Source organism: Sceloporus undulatus, chromosome 4 (genome assembly GCF_019175285.1).
Source record: "Sceloporus undulatus isolate JIND9_A2432 ecotype Alabama chromosome 4, SceUnd_v1.1, whole genome shotgun sequence".
Taxonomy (NCBI): domain Eukaryota; kingdom Metazoa; phylum Chordata; class Lepidosauria; order Squamata; family Phrynosomatidae; genus Sceloporus; species Sceloporus undulatus.
The window spans coordinates 210,095,357-210,111,916 of NC_056525.1; the positions used below are offsets into that span (position 1 = coordinate 210,095,357).

Below are 16,560 nucleotides of genomic sequence, written 5' to 3' on the forward strand. Positions count from 1 at the left end.
TTATTTATAGCCAACCCACTCTCAAGGAATCCGGGTGGGTTACAGCAATAAAAAAACAGTGAATAAAATAAAATAAAATAAAATAAAAGAGAGTGATGTAAGTCACAGAATTCACAGCTAGACCTGATGGAACTGGGCCTGTCTTTTTCACTCCCTCCCAGATGATGACAGTAGGTACGGGGGGAGGATTCTTCTTCGTGAGGCAAGAATATTATTTTAATTAATTTTAATTCAATTCTTCTCATTAAATTTAAGAGAAGAATTTGTGGGCAGAGCGACGTAAGTCACAGTAAACGGGGAGAGGAACTAGGTAGGGAAGGCCTGCCGGAAGAGATCAGTCTGTATGGCGCCCCTTCGGCACTGCGTCATCTAGATGCAGCACCAGAGGTGCGTCATGATGGCACGCACTGTCTGGAATGGTGCACATCATCATGGTGCCTGGGGCGGAATTAGGGCTGGCATCATCAGGACACTGTGCCCTGGTTCTGCCCACAGGCTGGCCTTTCAGGCCAGTCTGGATAGCCCCCTCAGTTAACATCCATTCTAATGGCACATGCACATGGATGAGATATCCCACTAAGTGTCACAAACCTTTAAATATGTGAACCGTTACATATTCTTGAACTCTAGCTCCCATCTTCCCTAGCTATCCTGATCAAGATTGAGTAAATGGGTTTAGATCTGTAGTCTCGGTTTACACCCTTAAATATGTAGGTCTGAAGGTGAACCACTCCAAATATTATTGGACTGCAACCACTGTGATCTGTAGACATTTTGGATAGGCTGGCTTGGAACCGCAATCCAACAACAGCTGTAAGGCTGCAGTTGCCTATTGTTTATTGAAGTTGAAAAAGAGAAATAATATCCTCCAATGGAAATAGGTAGAGATTTATTCTATATAAGCAAAAGGCTCTGTTATTACAGAACAGAAAGTAACTTATGTGAACAAGCCAAAACAATTCTGTTCAAAAGGTATTGTGCACTAAGTAGAAAAGGTACTTATAGTACAATCCTAAATACATATGATTGCAATGTCAGGCTTCAAGCTGTATATTCTTCTGTAACCCAGAAAAAAAAATTTACCTCTAAAAATATTTGTATTAGATATGAGTGCCATGCATAATCAAAATAAAATTCACAGTAACTCCTTTCCTGAACAACTCTTTACACAGTAGCAAAGTAGTTAGATTCCAAAACAATAACATTTGCACCCTCTGAGACAAATCAATAAGTTATCTTACTATAGTACAGACATGTGGAAGTAACTGTGTACATTAATAAGTCTACATACTCAACTAGTTATTTTCTAACATGCCAGGAGTGAAGGTGTAGCCTACTTACAAATGCCATCCTCTGCACTGAAAGTCCTGACTGTTAAACAGAGATGAAGAGTATGCAAATGATGATAACTAAACTGTGTGGCTAAAGCATTCTGCACATGCTCAGAAACATACTCTTAAATGTTTCATAAATTTGATAGTTGCTCCCTGCTACAAAAATATGTGTCTGTTCTGAACTTAGTTAAGATTTTGTTAAATAAATAACCCCCATTGCATTACATTAAACAGAAACATGTTAAGGTTATGGAAGCACCCACAATTTCTCCACAAATACATACAGTACATAGAGTTGTTTCTTTAACTGTAATTCAGTTACAATTGACTCTTTCTATTGGGAGAGTCCCTATATTGGGGAAAAGGTGGGATATAAGTAAACAAAATAATAATAATAAAAATTCACCTCATCCCAAAAACTGTGAGAGGAAATAATTTTTGGGGGGTTAAATCTACCATAACTGCAGCAACAGCAGGAGAAGGAAGAGGGATTATGTTTCAGTGTGGAAATTTTGCTCTGTATCTATGAACTCTTTGTGCAATGGCATACTATAAAGGGGAGCAAGTTATTGGGGCGGGAGAGGGAGGATCTAAAACTTTTATGAGTTCACCTTTTTCCACAAGGGAGGGAAGAGAAGCCTCCCAAAATTGCTCTTTGTGTTGCCCTTGGAGTCCTAACGTCCGTGGTTAACTGAAGCGGACTCTTTTTATCCAAAAGGTCATGCTGGAACTTATAGATGGAAGCATTCTCTTAAGAGTGAAGACAGGCAGAGATACTCTAGAAGTGTGCTAGAAGTGGTCTAAGCACTGATTACAGCTGGCATTGGTCTGTAAAGTTACACATCTGTTCTGAAGTGCATGTACTACACACAGAATCTCTCTCTGCTCTTTGCTTGTAGAATCATAATCACAGAGCTGGAAGAGACCTCAAGGGCTGTCCAGTCCATCTCCCTGCCATGCAGGAATACACAATCAAAGCATCCCCAACAGATGGCCAAGCAGCCTCTGTTTAAAGACCTACGAAGAAGAAGACTTTACCACTTTCTGAGGGGCTGTGTTCCACTGTTGAACAGCTCTTACTGTCAGGAAATTCCTCTTAATATTGAGGTGTAATCTACTTGCTTGTAGTTTGAACCCATTGCTCCAGGATTTATTATCTAGAACAGCAGAAAACAAGCTTGCTCCATCCATCCTCAATATGATATCCCTTCAAATTATTAAACAGAACTATCATGTCTTAACCTTCTCCAGGCTAAACATACCCAGTTCCCTAAGTCTCTCCTCACAAGGCATGGTTTCCAATGGCTGAGCCTGAGCCACACAGAAAAGGCTGCCTGATTTGATGCTCCTCTTGGCCTGCCAGTGACTTCTCACTCCCTATGAGAATTTAGCATGACCAACCCCAGTGGCAGCATGACATCAGGAGGCTGTGCTCTGTGGGAGCATAAGTTAAAGATGCCATATATGTTGACCCTGAAGAACAGGGTTTGAATCTCAGTTTGGCCATGGAAACCCACTGGGTGACATTGGGCAAGTCACACTCTCTCAGGATGGCCATGGCAAATCCTTTCTGAAGAAACTTACCAAGAAAACCCCATGATAGGGTAGGAAATGACTTCAAGGCACACAACAACACAACATATTTGGCATAACTTTTAAAGGGCTTAGCCCTCTTCCTCTTTAAGGTACCCAGGGGGTCCCTCTTTTTTGGTTTTGTTTTGCTTTGTGGTGGTGGTGGTGGTGCTGTGCCATTAAGTCATTTCAGACTTAGGGTGACCCTAAGGCAAACCTATCATGGGGGTTTTTTAGCAAGTTTCTTCAGAGGTGGTTTGCCATTGCCATCCTCTGACACTGAGAGCATGTGATTTGCTCAAGGTCACCCAGTGGGTGGGTTTCATAGGCAAGCTGGGAATCAAGCCCTGGTCTCCAGAGTTATAGTCCAACGCTCAAGCCCCCCACATCATCCTAGCTTTGTTTTACTGCAGGTGAATAAACTCATTGCTATGCAGTATGGCACACTTTGCCCATCGTGTTCTAAAAAAAGGAACAGCATGGAGGCTGTGTAGCCACATAGTATTACAGCCACAAGGCTGTGAGTTTGATCCCAGGCAGGGCTTCAGGGTCCACTCAGCCCTCCATCCTTTCTTAGGTCAGTAAAATGAGTATCCAGCTTGCTGGGAGCAATTGGCTTACACACTGTAAACTGCTTAGGAAGTGCTAGTTCACTGATAAGCACTATAGAAATGTACTTGCTCTTGCTTTTGCCATTTCCACCTGATGCCAACCTATGGGTCAGTACCACTGGGCAGAACAGAGCTTTCTGTGGAGTAAGAGCCAATATGGTGTCGTGGTTTGAGCGTTTGGACTATGACTCTGGGAGACCAGGATTTGAACCCCGTTCTGCCCTGGAAACCCACTGGGTGATCTTGGGGAAGTCACCCTCTCTCAGCCTCAGAGGATGGCAATGGCAAACCCCTTCTGAAGAAACATTATTATTATTGTTGTTGTTGTTGTTGTTGTTATTATTATTATTATTATTATTAATTTATAGCCCACCCTTCTCCCAGAACTGGGACTCAGGGCAGCTTACAACATTAAAAACAATGCAATAAAAAAGATACAAAAATAATACATTAAAACAATATTAAACTACTACAATAAAATTTAAAACACAGATAAAAAATATCTAAAATGCATGCCAAGGAAACCCTGTGACAAGTGCACCTTAGGGCTGCCATAAGTTGGAAAGAACTTGAAGGCACACAACAACATGAGAGTAAACACGTTCACAGGTTTGCACCTTAAAGGTGATTTCAGATGTCATACACCAAAGTGCCAACCTGCCTCCTAATTTATTTATTTATTTTCTGTATTCTGCATTTCATTCAAGAGGCCTACCTTCTGGCAAATGCATCCTTCTTAGTTGTGGGGCTTTACAGGTGGCATAATTCAGCAGCAACAACAACAACAGTAACAAATTACAATAAATTGATTTTATTGCCATGTCCGGGCCCTCACCCATGGGCTCCCCATATGGCTCATGACTATTTAGTCTGGAAAGAGACTGAGAAGGCCAACAAGAGTCCAGAACACACGGCAGAAATAATCCAGTTTGAAACCGCTTTAACTGCCCTGGCTCAGTGCTAGGGAATTCTGGGATCTGTAGTTCTGTGAGCCATTTAACCTTCTCTGTCAGAGAACTCTGGTGCCACAATAAACTATAGTTCCCAGGATTCCCTAGCACTGAGCCAGGACAGTTAAAGAGGTCTCAAAGTGGATTATTTCTGCAGTGTGTTTTGGACCTAAGATTTGGAAGGGCAGCTAGAGGAACTACACAACTTGTGTATTGGGGGAGGGAGGTCCCTCTTTTTTTGTTGTGTGCTTTCAAATTGTTGTTTTTAAACTTAGGGCAACCCTAAGGCTCATAGGTTTTTCTTAAGAGGGTTTTGTTTTTGTTTCTAAGGCTGAGAGAGTGTGACTAGCCAAAGGTTACTCAATGGTTTCCATGGCTGAGCTGGGATTTGGGGACCCTGGCCTCCAGAGTCAGAATCCAACACTCAAAGAACAGCTGTTATTTCTTATTATTTCTTTTACTTCTCCTTAATTATTTCTATTATTTCTTGCCCAGCTATTATTTCTTAATAATAATAATAATAATTTATTTATACCCCGCTCTTCTGCCAAGGCTATCAGAAGAGGGGGAAGAAGAGAGGAAAGCTTTAATGCCAATATATTGTATTGTAGCCCGCCTCGATCAGTAGAGAGAGGCGGGCTAATAATAATAATAATAATAATAATAATATGTATTGATATGTATTATGTTAAATCAATTTAGTAGAATGTATGCCTTAGGCAGGTTTATTAATGTTAATATATTGTGTTGTAGCCCGCCTCGATCCATAAGGAGAGGCGGGCTAGAAATAATAATAATGATAATGATGATAATAATAATAATAATAGCAGTGAGGGGGAAAGGCCAAGGAGATAATGAAGGCCTCAGGCAGCCATTTTGGGGCCCTCACGCCCTGTCAGTTGAGGCGCCAGCGCCTGCCTCACGTTTTCACTCGGGTTGACCTTAAGAAGTGTGTTGTTGTTGTGTGTTGTGTACCTAGTGAGGGGGAAGGTTTGTCGGCTGCCAAGTGTAGCCAATGGCGGCCAAGTGAGGGATTAGAGCGGGAAGAAGGCGATTGTTGCTGTTAACTGTAGCCCCGACTAAGTTGTCGCCTGTTGTTTTGCGGCGAATATCTCTCAGGAGGAGGAACAGGCGAAGCGAGAGTAAGTAATAATGAGAGCCACAAAAGCCAAGGGTGCATCCACACCGCAGAAACAACGCGGTTTCACACCGCTTTGAGAGGGCTGCGGTTGCAGAAGTAGGAGCCCAGTGTCCAGTGACTGGAGTGTTGTTGGACTATGGTCCAAAACACACTGCAGAAATAATAACCCACTTTTAGACCACTTTTAACTGCCTTCTGCTCAGTGCTAGGGAATCCTGGGAATTGTAGTTTGTTGTGGCGGCGGAGCTCTCTCTAACAGAGAAGGCTGAATATCTCCCAAAAACTACAGTTCCCAGGAATATCTTTAGAGTCGGGCCAGGGCAGTTGAAGCACTCCCCAACTATTGTTTCTGCAGTGTGTTTTGGACATGCGACTCTGGAGGTGAGGGTTTTTGAATCCTTGCTCGGCCATGAAACGCAGCTTGGGCAAGAAGTCACACTCTCTCAGCCTCAGAGGAAGGCTTCCATTTCCCATGGAGCCCTGGGATTTGTAGTTCTGCAATACCTTTAGCCTTCTCTGTCAAAGAGTTGCTGATGCCTCACCAAACTACAAATCGCAAGGTTCTGCAGCATGGCAGTTTAAAAAAGTGTGTTATTATTTCTAGATGCACCCGTTAGAGCTGCTGTGTGTTAACAGTGGCCACACCAAAACCCTTGTTGTTGTTGTTGTTATTGTTGTTCTTATTATAGTGGAGGGGGATGACAAGGGAACCAGCATAATAGGCCTCTAATCCAAACTATAAATGGGAAAAGGAACTCCCCAGATAGTCCCTTTTTAACTCTCTTTTTACACAGTCTGGGGGCTGAAAAGTGGAGTTTAAAACCTGGTTAAACAAAGTGAAGCGCACATGCAGACAGAGGCTGCATCCACACTGCATAAATAATTCAGTTTAATTGACACCACTTTAACTGCCCTGGCTCAATGCTACGGAATTCTGGGAACTGTAGTACCCAGAATTCCATAGCATTGAGCCAGGGCAGTTAAAGCGGTCTCAAACTGGATTATTTCAGCAGTGTGTTTTGGACCACTGTGTGTGGGGAGTTGTGTATTGACGACCTAAAAGACTGGACGAATAAGTTTTCAAATGTGGCCTTGGAGGAAAGGTAGAGAAAATTACTCCTGAGCCTACAGCCAGGAGTGTATCTGTGCCTAAATAAAACCAGTGCTAGCCTAGAGGAGGCCTAATCCGATTTTTCTTGCAGCAGGACGTTTACTTCGAAGTAAACCACCATCAGTGGGACCTTCAGTTTCTCTCCTGCCAATATGCAAAAAACTGCAGCCCCAAAACTTACTCCTAAACAGGTTGGATAGAAACCAAATCCCCGTTTGAGGACCACTGGCTTTGCTTCCTGGTCCCTATATTTTGGGATGTGATGCAACCTGAAGTCTGAAACATGCTCCACAGGAGGGCTATCCCACTGAAGCAATGGGACTTACTTCCAAGTAATCCTACCTAGGCCAAGTAACTGAAAGAAACTGCCAATTTCTTTCAGTGAGTCTCAAAGGTGCTACAAGATCTCTCTACAGTACTACTATACCTATAACACAGCTATACCTTTGAATTCTACCAAGGCCAAGTCAGTCATTTTGATTTTGATATTAATTGGATTGTTTGAATGTGTAGTCGCTTAATTCTTGTTTTAGGGGAGGGAGGGAGGGAAATGGGGATGTTGGGATTTTGTATGACGTTTTCATATGTAAGCCGCCTAGAGAGGCGGGATATAAATAAAATTTTATTTATTATTATTTATTATTTAAACACAGGTGACATCTAAAGATCAGAGGGGGGACCCCTGTGACACCAAGCTGGTTTGAGGGCTGCCAGGTAAGGTCAACTATTTCTTGGACTCAGTTTGACTCCTTGAAACATTTAGGCTGCAGTCCTATGCAAAATTTGCTTTTTGGGTAAGCCCAAATGAATCCCTTGAAGGCTTGTATCTGAGTAGACAAACACAACAGGGCTGAGGTGTTAACAAGAGTCAAGGGTTGTGTGTGTGTGGAATCTCATGGAAGGAAAGACATCTAAATGTTGGAAGAATTTATTGATGGAAATTGCTGCTTGACAGAAACATGGATTTCCTTGCAGGGTAGTGGACTTTCCTTTTTTGTTGTGTGCCTTCAAGTCCTTTTGGACTCATGATGACCCTATCAGGGAGCTTTCCTGGCAAGTCCCCCCCCCCCCCGCAAGGGGTTTGTCATTGCTTTTCCTAGGCTGAGAGAGTGTGACTTCTTTTGAGAGTATGACTTGCTTGGATTTGGTGTCGGTTTCCATGACCCATCCTGGAATCAAGCATTTTGTTGGATGTTGGATGTAGGATGGTGTTGTTTTTTATTGTATGACAGAGGGTTGGACTATTGGACCCTTGTGGTCCCTTCTGCAATTCCTCTCCTTCTCATCCTTCCCGATTTCCTTTCAAGTGAGGATGGCCCTCTGAAGAAACTTGCTCAGAAAACCCCGTGATAGAGTCGCCTTAGGGTCATCGCCATAAGTCTGAAGCGACTTGAAGGCACACAGCACACTCATCACACTCACAAGATGCTTTCCTAGAAATAAATCCGGTGGAAAGCAGTGGGCGTGACTTCCAAGTAATGATTGTTTAGGAGAGGGGCTTTGGTGGTGTGGCTCTTATTCACAATGCTCGCTCTCTCTCTGTGTCTGTGTGTCATTTCTAAAATAAGAGGGTCCTGGAAACCTGTGCCATGGGAATGCTCAGTGTGTGTGTGTGTGTGTAAGAGAGGTTTCTAAATAAGAGCGTCCTAGAAACCTGGCAACATGGAAATGTTCTCTCTCTCTCTGTGTGTGTGTGTGTGTGTGTGTGTGATTTCTAACATAAGAGGGTCCTGGAAACCTGTGCCATGGAAATGCTCAGTGTGTGTGTGTGTGTGTGTGTAAGAGAGAGAAAGATTTCTAAAATAAGTGGGTCCTGGAAACAGGACTCTCTTATGTTAGAAATCACACACACACACACACACACACACACACACTTTTCATGGAAATGCTCTGTGTATATGTGTGATTTCTAAAATAAGAGGGTAATGATTGTTTAGGAGAGGGGCTGTGGTTCTTACTCACAACGCTCTGTGTGTGTGAGAGAGAGAGAGAGAGAGAGAGAGAGAGATTAATATAAGAGGGTCCTGGACACCTGTGCCATGGAAATTCTCTCTCTCTCTCTCTCTCTCTCTCTCCTGGGCCCTGGGACAGGTGACCCCTGTGATCCCAGGTGTGTGGGACCTGCTGCTTGGCCCTTGGCCCGAGGCACTAGGCACATGCTGGAAGGTGCTCTGCCATTCCCTGGAAGGAGGAGACCCCAAGCAGCCCCCCAAGCCCAGCCTCTCTCTCCGCTAGGACACAGCCAAAGCCTGGCAGGGAGAGGGAACGTAGGGTCGTGGCGGTAGTGAGTGAGGGGAATACACTCGGCAGGGTGGCCGAAGAGGAGGAAGGGAGTCAAGAGGGAGAGGAGGGTGGGCTGTGATGGGAGGTGGAGGGTGTGATAAAGATGCCATCGGAAAATGGGGAGGGGAGAGACCCTGGGAAGGAGGGAGGAGACACACAGAGAAAGAGTCCCCTGGACTCGCCAAGGTGCAGCAGTGTGTCTCTGTGTGTGTTTGTGTGTGTTGTGTGTGTGAGAGAAGGGAGAGCTCAGGCGGAGGGTTAGGGTAGATTTCCAGAGCTCTTAGAGCTGATCGACCAGCCGGCTGGAGTCACTATTCAACCCGAGTCCCAAACACGCCTCACTAACTACTTTACAGCCACTTTCATTGATTTTCTTTATCAAATAAACATAATACCCGTTACAGCAACACTTCCTCTTCGCGCAGCCGGAATGCCACAAGTCCTGATGGCTGCATTGCCCCGGATTGGAACTCCTAGCCTCCTTTCCCCCGTCCCCTCCAAGATAGATAGATAGATAGATATATTATGGCTTGCCCTGAGATCTGGAAAGCGGGATATGCGCCACCCTCAATGGATTATTATTGAGGGGATGGAGCACCCCCTTCTCAGTCTGAACCACCTCCTGCCAGGCTGCTACAGAGGCGCACATTTGTCCCTGTATTTACATATATTTTATATATCTATATAGAAAGGGCAACGCTTTCTTTCTCCGGGTGAACACTGGCCAGGGATTCTTTTGATGGTGGGGGAAATTAGCATAACTTAGCCCCCCCCCAAATTGTCAGCCTAGTTGAAAAATGTGAGTTTTCAAGTCAATTTCTCTTAATAAAATGTTTCTTCCCCCCTAAAACTAGCTCCTCTCAAGAGCTGTTCCGAATCAGAATTTTCTATATATATGTCAAAGGGCTGTTGAATTATTCATTATTATAATTACTATCATCATTGTCATTATCCCTTTCCATGTGGAAATAATTTTATTATCGTAATTTGATATCTGAAGAATTTCCTGTTAGTTGTGTTTGATAAGGTTTCTTTCCTCCGCGGGGAGGGAAGAGGAAAAGTTTTGTTTATAGAAACGAGGGCGAAATATTTTAAATGCCTTTATGTTTCCTATAGATTTCCGTTTATCTAATCGATCGGGATGCCAATAAATCGATTAAGGGTTTAGTGTTTTACAAACAAGCGTTTTGTGCCTTTTTGATTTTATGTTTTGAATGGTTTTGCTGAAGCTAGTGCCATCTGTAACCGTTTGCTTTCACATACCCTACCATTCCGCCTTTTTTTAAATATTGTTATTGTTGTTGTTGTTATTTGCTCTTGTACTGTAATTTAAAGTGTATCTAATGAGGGGGATAAAACAACAACAACAACCAGAGATGAAATAAGGACTAATCTGGTTAGACGCCCAGGTGCCCCTGGTCCCTGCATTTACGCAAAGCCCTTTAAAATCTGGGTGAATTATATGCGATCATACCGTGATTGCGGAATATTAAATTAAACTTAGATAAATCCGCATCGAAGGAGGCAGCACCCAATCCTGAATTTATTTCCCATTTTCTCTAACAGCATCACCGCTGTTCTCCTCTCTTTGCAATGACAATGTGCCAGATCTAGGCATTTTTGGAAACATTTTCCATATGCTTTAACTGGAGGCTTGATAGACAAAGAAGAAAAGGAGATGATGGTCTTTCCCCTCTTGAGGTACATTTTCTTTAACTTTTGAACGTCAGGCTTTTCCGAGCGTCGTGATTTTAAACAAAAAATGGGGAAAGGGCTAGAAGCTTGTTTTATGTGTCCCCCCCCCCCCAACCTCCCTTTCCTTCCCTTTCTCCTTCCTTTTTCATCCTTTCCTCCCCCAAAACCCCGTCCTTAATCAGTTCCTGAAGAGTTTCAGATAGCCTTTAATGTCGAACTGTAAGAATTATCATTTCTATACCTTGGCGGACAACGTTTTTAAGAGAAGCATTGATTGATTTACTTTTCACTTACTGCTTTTGTAATTAAATGTGGTTTAAATTATCCTTTCTCTCTCTTTCTCTTTCTCTCTCTCCTTTTCTCTCTCTCTTTTTCTTTTCGGTAAGTCAGATCAGATGTTGGTTGCTGGAGGCTTTCTTTTAACGGTACTTTTAATTTATGTGTAGCCTTTCTCTCCCCCCCCCCATTTTTTTATTTTACGGACAACACAGAGGTGGTGCCTTTTTATTTAGCTGTAAAATCTACACGTTTTCCTTTGGAGAAACGGGGCTCCTTGGGCGAAAAATAAACTTTTTCCTAGCCGTTTTATAATCCTCGCTGGCCGCAGAGCTGGCTTTCGCAGGTTGCCTCTCACAACAAAGATGCCTGTTTTATGGGCAAGGCTTGGATTTAAGGGATAAATTGACTAAGGTGGGTCCTTTTATTGGGGCTATATTTATATGTATGGATATATATATATATCCATCCCTTTGCCATTGTAGCCTTTACCCGATGGTTACAATTTGTGGTTCGCTTCCCCGGATTCCCCGGTTATCCCCCTTTTCCCCCCTGCACCTTATCCTCCTCTCCTTCCTTTTTTCTTCCCAGAATAGAAGGTAAACCCTTTTCTTTACCCTGCTGGAAGGAGGGGGACTTGGTCGGTGATGCTTGTGGAGGGAGGCTGTGGTGGTGGTGGGCTTGTCGGGATTTGCCTGGAGAGCCCTTGAAGTGCCTGCCTTCCTTGTTGGGAAGTTGGCGAATGGCTGTTGTTTCGGGGCGAGCCCTCCCGGGCTGTTTGTGTTTAGAAACCCCGGGGCGGCGGCTGGGAGGAGAGGCAGGTCGGAGCCCTGTCCCAGCCCTGACCTCTCGGAGCCCCAGGGCCGCCGGGCTCCTGCGCCCACCTCGCGCCGCGCCTGGCTCTCTCTCTCTCAAGGATGGGTGGGAAGTGTGTGTTTGGGTCTATGTGCGCACGCCTTTCCCCCTTTGCCCCCATCCAAACCAAAGGAGATCAGCTGCAGGGGATTTAAAGCCCGAGACCTACACAGGGAAAGGAAAGCCGGGGTTTTTAAAAAGCTTCCATCCAGGGAAGTTTTGCATCCTCCTTGACAGCCTCGGGATGCCCCTCTTTGGAGGCTCCAGTCACCCTCTCTCCGAGAGGATCCCTGCTTGGTCTTTTATTTTGGGTCTACTGGTGCTGAGAGGTGACTGGAGACCCCAAAGAGGGGCATCCCGAGACTACCAAGGAGAGAGGGGATCCCTGGCTGGCCTTTTATTTGGGCTCTGCTGGGTTTTATTTTGGGCCAACTGGTGCTGAAAGGTGACTGGAGCCCCCCAAAAGGGGCATCCTGAGGCAACCAAGGAAAGAGAGAGGATCCCTGACTGGCCTTTTATTTGGGCTCTATTGGGTTTTATTTTGGGTCTACTGGTGCTGAGGGGTGACTGGAGCCCCCCAAAAGGGGCATCCCGAGTCTGCCAAGGATGCAAAACTCCGCTGGATGGAAGCTTTTTAAACACCTCAGCTCTTCCTCGGCCTTGCTTTCCCTGTGTGAGCTGCAAAAGTCCCCTGGATGTTGCTCTCCTCCTCCGCCAAAGCTTTTTAAATTCCGTCGGGATGGCTGGCCTGGTTGGATTCGGTTGAAAGCTTAGCTACTATCCTCTTCCCTTGAATCTCACAGAGTCATAGGGTTGGAGGAGACCCCAAGGGCCATCCAGTCCAACCCCCTGTGATGCAGGAATTCACAATCAAAGCACCCCCTCCCCGATGGCCATCCAGCCTCTGTTTAAAGACCTCTAAGGAAGGAGACTACCACTTTCCGAGGGAGTGTGTTCCGCTATCAAACAGCCCTTACTGTCAGGAAGTTCCTCCTAATGTTGAGGTGGAATCTTTTTTCTTGGAGTTTGAATCCATTGCTCCGGGTCCTGTTCCCTGGAGCAGCAGAAAACAAGCTTGCTCCATCATCCTCAATATGACACCCCTTCTGACCCTATCTCTTGTGCCTTGGCTTAGCGGAATTCTGCTATTCCAGCCGGATGAATGGATAGTTATCGACTCTATTTTGTGCTTTTTAACAACAACAACAACAACAACAACAAGGAGAGAGCTGTCATTTCCCCTCATCTTGGGGAATAATTTGCCTAAGTTGCTGCTGGGGGGGGGACGACCTTTTCAGAACACAATACTGAGGATCCTTGCGGTTTTTACCCCCTCCTCCCCAAAAGGTCCCGAAGATTGCTCTCAGATATGTGTGTGTGTGTGTAAGAAGTGTGTTTTGAAATGAAGTTGCTGAGTTAAACAAAATAAAACAAAAATCTGTTAGTTAACATATATGCTGCCTTTGTCAAATAGCCCCCGGGAGAGAGAAGGAGACAAACAAAAAAAGGCAGAGAGGAAGGAGGGGGGTCTCGGGATCTGAAAGTGTCTGTAGCTCAGATAAAGGGGTCTCTAACACTGAGATCTTGTAATACCTCGTTTCAAACTGAGCTTGTCTATAGACTTAAGGGAGGCTTTCAAAAGCCACGGATCCTCTTTCCCTTGGGCTGGTGGAGGGAAGGGCTGGCGGAGGGGGGCGAAGGCGGGCCATTTATTAGGGAATTATGTCGGGTTATTAAAAAGGGGGAAAGAGGGGAGGCTGTAATTATGCCTATCCTCCTCCTGGCCCTGGCAGTGCGTCCGCAGCGCTGGGTTTGGGGGCAAAAAAGGTCTCTTTCTCTCTCTCAGCTGCCTTGGCACCACCGTCTTTGTCTGACAGTGGCCCTTAAACCCAGGCTCAGGCTGGCCAGTAAGTTGCTTTAGTGTGTGTGTGTGTGTAGGGGGAGAACCTCTGAGGCCGGACAGTCTGTTTTTTCCCCTCCTCTGTGAAACGTCATTCACCCGATTGCTCACTCTTATTTAGGAAGATGACTCTTTCTTTTGCTTTCTTTCCCCAAAGAGGGAAAGGGATCCCAGCCCTTCCCACTCCTGACCAATGATCTGGGTGGGTTACCCTGAGAAGTTTGTCTGAGAGGGGTGCCCAAGGGAGCAGAGGGAAAGGAGCGGAGAGGTTAAACAGAGGTCTTGGGGCGATCAGCTGAGCAAGCAGCAGAAGGAGAGACACAGAGAGAGAGAGAAGGAAGGAGGGGGAAAGAAGCTTGCATCCCTGGCCGGGCTTTCTGGGGGGAACCCTCTTGAAACATCCAGCCAGCCAAGCGTCCAGCCCCCGGGTGCTTCTGGCTACTGCTTGCCTCTCCTGCCAAAGCCGGCCCCGGCTTGTACCACACACACACACACACACACACACACACACACACACACACCCTCCCTCCCCATCCTCAACCTGCTGCTCTCTCTCTCGGAATTAAACCTCCTTCGATTTTATTCCTACGTGGCGATCCCGGGGTGTCTTCTAAACTGTTAGCATCCCAGAGTGTCTTTTCTATCCCGCAAGCTACTATTTTAGGGAGGAAAACAAGAAAAAGCTAGGGCTTGGGAACAGAAAAAAAGATGAAAAAAGGAAGTGAGGGGTACTAGGGAACCAGACACAAAACGACAGGAAGAAATAAACAGGGGTGGAAGGAATCTGGAGAAGTGATGGGCTCTTCTTTCTCGGTTCCTGCTCAGATCCCCCTCTTTTGTTCCTTTCTCTGGGGAAAGAAACACTGTTTAAACAAACCCTACAAATCTTTAAAAAAAAGATTGCAAGAGGAACATTTGCATCAAAATGCCCCTTTTTTGGGATCAGCCGGTTGGAGTTTGTAATAATACGGCCTATAAAAAAAGAAAAGAAAGTAGAAATAGAAAACACCAGGATTTTGGCAACATTAGTTCTTGGCTTCCTGGTATTTCTGCTACAGAAATTGTGTCCTGTTTTCAGATGCATTTGCAGGAAAGGCCCTGTGTTCAGGTGTCCCTGCACCAGGCTGGATGTGGCTGTCTCCAGGGCTAGGCAATGGCACTGCCATCCTTTAGACAGGTCCTTGACTGGCCAGGCTCTCCTGCTAGCCAAGGCAGCTTCAGTAAAAGCCAGGGACCTCTTTTTATTCTGAATACAGGGCTGAAAAATGTCATGTTAGCCATTGTTAGCATCTCTGGTTTGTCTCTTTTTCTAAACAAGGATACAGGCAATCTCTTCCTTCTTTTGAATCCCAGCTGTTTGATATGCCGCCAAACATTTCTGGGTACAGTTTCTCGGGTTGTTATTGCTGTCATTCTCATTTCACTGAGGAGAAGGTATACTCTTCAATGGAATCCAGTTACTGTCCAGAAGTAACATTTGGCAAATCCTGAAGCTAATACCTCCTGTGCCCTAAATCTTGGAATTAAAGATCTTCCTGAAATTTGCTGGATGTGGTGACTTTCCCAGTCAGTTCCTGGGAAGTTTCCCTACCTTTTGGTTACCCACAGACAAGTGGACTTGCCTCAAGGGGCCACTTTCTTCCCATCCAAGTCTGAGGGACCTTCACCGTGACCTTAAAACATCTGCTTTCCTCACCGCTGCCTCTCTATCTCTGGCCTATCCTCCTGCCTCTTTCCTGGCAAGCCCTTCATTCATCATCAGGTGGAGATTTCCCTCTTAAGTATTAGCTTCAGGATTTGCCAAATGTTTCTCTAGATTGCATGGTTTAAGGCCCCTAAAAGATGCATATTTATACCTTGTTTTTAGGAGGGATTGCGCTAAACCTTTCTGTTGGTATTTAGTGCTTAAGGCCTAAGACATGGTTTTGACGTGCAGCCTAGGAATCAGGGACTTCAAAGGCACGTCAACTCAAAGGTTATGGTTCACCTGCACAGGGTCTTTGGGATTGTAAATATCTTTTCTATTTAAGCATTACTTACTGATCTTTTTAAGGCCTTTCCCCTTTCTGTGATATTGGGTGGGTGTCCCTGTGGTATGTTTGGATGCGCCTTGAATAGACATGGTTTTAAACCTTCACTAGGGGGGTATTTAAAAGTATCTCAATTCCTAGTTTTAGTTAATTATATTTTAATGAAAGTGTCACTCATATTCACATCACATCTGGAGTATTAGGTTAAGATAATTAGATTTTCAAATGAGAAGTGATTGCTTCCCAGCCTTTGCAAAAGAAGATTTCGAGGAGATTCCTATTTATAAAATGGTCTCTAAACATATTATATTTCCAGCGCTGCCTTTTCATATCAAAGTGGTAGCTCTGGTAAACCTAAAGAAAATAATAGTAATACAGCTCCCTTCTTTTTATTTTTCTCCTCTCATGAGGGAAAAAGAAAAGAAAAAAAGCAGGTTGTTGTGCTGGGAATAGGTTTTTGTTTTTGCTTTGCCAAATCTGTTTACTGTCACCGTTACCTGCTAAAATACCCTTTGCTACTCCAAACTTACTTTTCATGGAGCTGTTTGACCAGTTACACCGGGCCGATTAAACAGCCCTCTGTGTGTATGTATGCAATAACCCACACCTCTGTGTGCATACACCAGCTAGAGATACCCTATGTCACTACTCTGTGTGCAATAGTGTAAATAAATCCTCAACAACATGTAAATAATTCTCCCTCGATGGCTGTAAGAAATGTTTTGGTCTCACTCCCTTTCCCTTATACTGTACAGAGAAAGGCACATTCCACATTCATTATCCCAGGCATATTTTCTTCCTT

The 16,560-nt window shown here is 44.7% G+C and overlaps 1 protein-coding gene across 1 annotated transcript in view; it reads left to right on the forward strand.

Moving 5' to 3' along the window:
- The first annotated feature begins 7,374 nt into the window (after positions 1–7,374).
- Positions 7,375–16,560, forward strand: part of ZFHX4 (zinc finger homeobox 4) — a 245,535-nt gene continuing 236,349 nt past the window's right edge. The window contains exon 1 of the mRNA XM_042465376.1: positions 7,375–7,433. The gene's annotated coding sequence lies outside the window, so the exon portion shown is untranslated. The remainder of the gene's footprint in view (positions 7,434–16,560) is intronic.